The sequence below is a fragment of the Tiliqua scincoides genome, chromosome 1 (assembly GCF_035046505.1).
Source record: "Tiliqua scincoides isolate rTilSci1 chromosome 1, rTilSci1.hap2, whole genome shotgun sequence".
Lineage (NCBI taxonomy): Eukaryota > Metazoa > Chordata > Lepidosauria > Squamata > Scincidae > Tiliqua > Tiliqua scincoides.
The window spans coordinates 308,624,124-308,630,750 of record NC_089821.1 but is presented as its reverse complement, the minus strand read 5'-3'; the positions used below and the strand labels follow the sequence as shown (position 1 = coordinate 308,630,750).

General features: G+C 45.8%; 1 pseudogene; it reads right to left on the bottom strand.

The window, feature by feature from the left end:
* Positions 1–1,997: 1,997 nt before the first annotated feature.
* On the bottom strand, positions 1,998–2,114 carry LOC136638000 (5S ribosomal RNA; annotated as a pseudogene).
* Positions 2,115–6,627: the final 4,513 nt, after the last annotated feature.

Here is a 6,627-nt window from a genome sequence, read left to right as displayed (position 1 = left end):
AAGCCATTCATTCATCCAGGATCCCACAGAGTCACCAACAGGCAAGCCAACTGGCATTCATTCAAGCTTACCAAGCATTCCTGGATATGTCCCTTTGTTATTTTAATGGCTAATCTTTTATCTTCCTCTTTCCTTCTTTGTACCAGTGACACATTCCATCATGCTTTCCTGTCTTTGCATAAACAGAAACAAAAGCAGACCTTGAGGAGCTTCTTCTTGCCTTCATCAGCATCTTTCTTTCTTGAGCTGCAACGTAAGCATAGCCCTTGCTTCCATGCTAAATCCCCTTCTTGCTGTTTCTAACACCTGTCGCTTGCGGCTCTCCCCTGAGCAGAGATCATCATGATGTGTGTGATACAAAGTGTCAGAAAATGCAATTTTTTAACATTTTCAAATATTGTTCCCAAAGACAGCGTTTCTTAAATTCTGCTACAACAACCACTGAAAAATAATATATACGTTTACGCAACAATCCTGTCATGCTGACTCACAGTAGACTGGCCAAAGTAAACCCATTTTCCCCGCCTCACTTGCTTCCATTCCTGGGAAGGTGCATTACTCCTAGTGTGGTCTACGTGGTGTAGGAGGGGAAGAGGGGAAGGGATGGGCAAGCAGGCACAGCCAGCAGGTGGACAGGCAATTCACTCACAGAACAGTATTTTATTTTTAGTTCTTCAGAGCTTCCTAACCCCCTTCCAAGCTGCCCTCAACCCCTCTGGGGGTCATAACCCACACTTGGAGAACTCCTACTCTAATACATTAATGCATTTTATCACAACAGCAACCCTATTAAATGCTTCCTCTAACGAGAGATGCCTCTTTTGGCCATTAGCACGAAGATCACATATGTGCAAGGAAGAGGACTCGTCCCCGTCCACTTGCCCGTTTCCATGCTTTTGATTTATTGTGCTAATGGTTTAAGAGATGTTGGTCTCCTCTCCAGACAGAACGAATACTGACAGCTTCATTTATTACACAGGTGATTCTGATTCGGAGGGCACAATGCTTTAAGCCTGCTATTAAGCAAAGATCTGGCTGGTTTAACCACTGTAACAGATGACTAATAAACATTTCTTCTACTTCATTGCCTTTTAGCCCTTTTCCCCCTGTGATAAGAACAAGAAGCAAAGTAAAAAATACTCTTATTCATAGAACTGGGCTTAGGTTTATTTAAACATCCTCTTGCCTACGTAGGCATGATGGAAATGGAATCCGTTCTTCGTGACTGGCATCAACACCACATGGATACAGTAGCACTCAACAACCAAAGTAGGGAAGCTTGAGAGCCCAGCTAGGTCCCTTATTGGAATGGTCATTGTGTAGTTGACTGTATAAAGGGACCTTAGTTTAATGCATATAGCGTGTTACTGCCCTGCTAACTGGGCAAAGGCATTCCCCACCCCAGTGGTGGTCCTCTCATATTGAGCATGGGGAGAGTAATTGTCCCTCTTCACTCCAGCACAATGTCTAGCAGTGGTTGCTGGTGTTAGAATCCCATAGCGTTGTAAGGAACCCACAAGGTCATCTAGTCCAATCTCCTGCCTGTAGCAGGAAGTCCTCCTAGAGTATCTCCAGCCTCTGAACCTTTGAGTCTCTGCTCAAAGATCTCCAGTGAGAGAGAATCCACCTCTCTCAGCAATCTGTTCTACTGTCAAACCACCCTTATGGTCAATAATTTTTTTGTAAACCACTTGAACAATTCTGTTAAAAAGTGGTATATAATTATGGAAGATAACAGTCAGTACATTGGATTATAAGATCCAGTGCTCCTTTAAGATAGCATCATTGTAGTTCCAATGACTGTAAGAAAAAACTTTAGTAAGGTTAAATTAGATCTTGTTGACAGTCTAGAGCAGTGATTTTCAGCCAGTGTGCCATGGCCCATTAGTATGCCACAAGTGGTCTGCAGGTGTGCCTCAAGAGAATGGGGGCGGGTCATTTATTAGTAGGGCCATTGGGGTGGTTTGCAACCTTCAGTTTCGAAAGACTATGGTATAAGCCTACAGCACCTGGTATTCCCAGGCGGTCTCCCATCCAAGTACTAACCAGGCCTAACCCTGCTTAGCTTCCAAGATCAGACAAGATTGGGCATGTGCAGGGTAACTGTTGCTGGCCATTGGGGTATGTGAGTGCCCTACCAGTAGTGCAGTGTGACTTGGCAATTGTCAACAAACTGATGGTGTGCCTAGAAAAATCTAGCACCTTGTCAGCGTGCCATGACAAGAAAAGGGTTGAAAATTGCCAGTGTAGAGATTAGACCAGATCAAGAGGAAGCTCCTCTAAACAGTTGGTCTTATTCATTTTTCATCTCTTCTCCTTCTTCTGCAAGCCTCCAGTCCCAACTTCTCTGCTCTCAATAATGGTACTGGAGGCACCATTGCCAGATCGCATCTTTCAAAATTATAAAGAGCTTTTCTTTGTTTTGCAATGGTGTAAAACCATGAGTTTTAAACTATAAAAGCAACTGAATTCATTAACACAAACCTTTTGCACCACACACACACAAATTTGCTGAATAGTCCCCACACTATAGTCTTGGATTGAAATTCCAGCAAGGTATAGATCCTCCCCCCACCCTCTCCAGACCGCTAGTCAAAGATGGTGCCTTTTGAACTTTCCCAACTCAGGCCTCAAAATGCTTTGTGGATAGATTTTGGGCCACTGACATTCCACCACGGAGCATTTGCAGAAGTCTTTGAATGTTGAGGGACAGTTAGATAGTTGAGACTACCCTGTGTGGGGTTTGCAGGGGAGGGCTGGAAACAGAGCAACACTGTGTTTTATAGCAAGCTTGAAACATCTTGTGCAAGTGAACCATGCTCCTTCTCCAGGTGCTTATGTTGTAACGTGTAGAGGAGAAACATGAGCATCTTTTCCAGAACAAAGCTGCCCCTTGTGAGCAGTCCGTGCATCTTCCCATGGGGCTGATATGCAGGTTGTCTTCACATTTCTTGAGGAGCTCAAAAAGAGTCCACTCACTAGCACTCAAAGCTGCCCTGAGAATGACAGAAGGGTGCAGCCACAGCTCAGGAGCAGAGTACACACAGGCTTAGTCCCTAGCATCTTCATGATGGCAAAGTCCGGTATCCTGCTTTCCACAGTTGCCCACCAGATGCCTCTGGGAAGCTCAGAAGTAGAAGGCACCCCTCTGTTCCATTGTTGCTCCCCCACCAGATGACATTCTTCAAGCCTTCTATTCCCCAGAAGTACCAAAGCCAGAGCAGGTCAAATTGTTTTAATAAAGTTTAATTTATATGTTCCCAGATACAAGTATATTCACACAAGACTATAACCCTCCTCCTTTTTCCTCTAGGTGCTTTCCCAGTTGAAATTTTACACTAGAGGCAACCAGGTCATTAAGCCTGAGGTATTCAATCTGTGCGTCCTGGCTCCCTAGTGAGGTGTGGCTAGCCTCCAGGGGCGTTGCCAGGCAAGGGGGGGGAAGACAGGCTGGGCTGCTCTGCTCTCCTCAGCTGCACCTGCTGCCTGCTGACTTGCTGCTTTTCTGCAGCTGTGAATGAGGTGGGTGAGGCTGGGAGAGCATGTGAAACATGGTGGGGGGAGGTGGGAGAGACAGCTGGCTGGGCAGGCAGAGGTGCCACATCTCAGCATGGAGCTCTCTCCATGTGCAACCTTGCCCCAAGGACTACATTTCCCAGTGTGCCCCTCACCATTCTGGGCTTGGTCAAGGCTGGAGGAGAGGAGAAGAGGCTTCAAACTGGGAGGGTAGAGTTTGTAGCTCAGTGAAGGAGGGAGCCAGCCTGCTCTTAGGGTGGGGAGGGGGTGTCCAAATGCCCCAGCGTGCACCCCTCCGTCTTGCCTGGGGGGAACAGGGGTGGCATCTGCATGCTGGGTGTATGCATGTGAGCAGCCCCGTCTGCTTTGGGGTGAGTTGTAATCTTGCTGTATGTAGCTGCAATCCTTTCCCCACTTTCCTGGGAGTAAGCCTCATTGACTCAAATGGGGCTTACTTCTGAGTAGACCTACATAGGTGTGGGGTCTGTCAGCTTAACCCAGGATCTTCACCTTTCTCTTTTTCCTCCCCTTTAAAAAAAAAAAAAAGCCTCTTGATGGCTTTGTCTCCAAAAATTGATTAAAAATAAAAATCCCCATTTCTTTTCAGCCATCCCTTTTCCTCCTGCCTCCTTATGGGGGGGGGGGGGCTACTCTGTTGGTTGCTATTGTAAGACAAGAGGCACAATCCTAGCTAGGTCTACTCAGAAGTAAGTCCTACTTACTTGAGTCCCTTCGGGGAGAAAGGCAGGGTAAAAATAAAATTATTATTATTATTATTATTATTATTATTATTACTCCCAGGAAAGTGGGGTTAGGATTCCAGCCAAACAGTCTCTAGGTCTCAGTTTGCAATTAGCAGTACACACAAAACAAAGTCTTCCCCTCCCCCAGCAAATTCATCTCTTCTTCCCCCCTCCCTTTCCAAAACCCTTCAGGTGTGCTGCTAACAAACTTAGGGCACAATCATAACCAGGTCTACTCAGAAGTAAGTCCTATTTTTTCAATGGGGCTTACTCTCAGGTAAGTGTGGTTAGGATTGCAGCCTCAGAGTGCTGGCAGTTGTTTGTTTCTAGTGTATAATTGTAACACCTTCATCCCCATTTTGGGGGTAACTGAGGTTAGGTGCTGTAATGGGGAGCTGTGGCCAATGGCTACAAGGATCAGGGGAGGTGCGAGCTGGAAAAGTTTGAGAACCACTGCATTAAGGGATAAAAGCACCTGATGAAGGGAGTTTGGTGGATAGTAGGAGGAGGAAAGAAGGAGACTGAAGGATTAATGGACTGAGGAACTAAGGGCTGATGGACTACTGGATCTGTTGACTGACAAATGGACTAACAGACGAATGGGGATTGCTGGAGACACTGCAGATTGGTGTGTGGCTGCCATGCCCAAGATCTACTGAGGACCAAATTGTTGCTATAATGACTGGAGGGGGGAGGCAGGAGGATCTCTGCAGGTTGAACAGGTGAGCTACCCTGGTGGTGGGGTCCAGCAGTGAAGAACTAGGGTCATTGTTGGGGAACAAAGGGGAGTTAAAGTGGGCATAAGTTCTCCAAGTGAATCTTGGACTGGAAATTTGACAAAACAATCAGTGGAAGATGATTGCAAAGGAGATGTTATGTCCCACCTTCGGAATGCTCTCCCCAAGGAAACTCACCTAGGATCCAGTACTACTCCTCTTTTTTTCTTGGCAGAAAAACACATTTTATTTTTTTAGATTGACTTTTCGTTTTATTCTGCAGCTGTGTTTCTAGGCTTGTCCGTTTTCCAGCTCTGCTGTTTTTATTGATGTATTTTATTTTTCTTAGTCCCACCTGGGACTTGTTCACCTACCTGGGAGTAGCAACCCAACCTACCTGGGTTGGGGCATCAGTTCTCCAGGACAATAAAGTCTGCCCCAGCCCCACAATGTTCACCATGGTCACACCTAGTTCAACTCATTCACTTTCCATGCCCTATGTAAAATGGCAACTCTATCCCAGAACACACTTGCATTTACCTTGCTCTTGCTCCCCTCTTAAACAATCTTTCCCCCAAACCCACATTTTTTCCTTGAAGATTTTGACTCAGCCCCACAATTTCCATTCTCAGCTGGAGCAAAGCCCAAGTATGGATTCCCTTACATCTGTACAGCAGGTGCAGAACTGTATATGCACAAATGCCAGTGAACACAGCACGCCTATGCTTGTACACATGTAGGGATTTTGCAGATATAAGAGGTGGCTGTTTGCATGTTTGCTAGTGGTGTGGTATGAGCCTGGACTTTTGAAAAAGGCTCAACTATCATCCCCCACCCCACCATCACTGTGCTGATTGTAGCAACCCTCCACATATATGCCTGTCCCTTAGTCCTTGTGAACCGAAGGGCACCTCTCCAAGCTGCTGTTTTGTCTGCTTTTCTCACAGGGTCATGGAAATTAAAGCAGTCAAGCATGACCGTATAATAATTTCTCCTCCTGTGTGCCCGTTTGATCTCTTTGGGGTATTATTGAGCATTTTACATAATAATCCTATTAATAGAAGTGATAGGCAGCTTAACACCGTGTGAGGTCACCAGCGCTAGAAGAGCAAGACAGGTATTAGTTAATCACCAGAAGAGAGAAAATGAAGACTTTGATCAAAGGAGGAGATTTACCACATTTTAAAGCTCCTACCTGATCAGGCCAGGAATATTTCATTTGAGGGAAGCCAACAGAAGCCAATTATAATCCATTTAAGAAACTTGAAGTGAGCTGCACTATAATTGATGATAAGACGCTGATTTAGATGGCTTTAAAGTGGGGAAGAAGAGATAATCATGACAGCCATATGGAGCCACCTGGACTAGAGGGAGCATGACACTGAATGCCAGTTGCTGGGAGCAACAAGAGAATTGCTCTGGCCTGCATGCACAGCTGAGGGCTTCCCATATGTGTCTCATTGGCCACTGTGGGAAACAGGATATTCACCTGGACATAGAAACAGATTTGTTCTGATCCAGCAAGGCTAACATTTTTCACACTTCCATATGGAACTTGGTATCATGCAGAACATAGTTTCTTGAGAAGGGGTCCTCAGCCACATGGCATTTAGTCCCAGGGAAGTAGCTGCCATGCGTGAAGGGGCATTCAT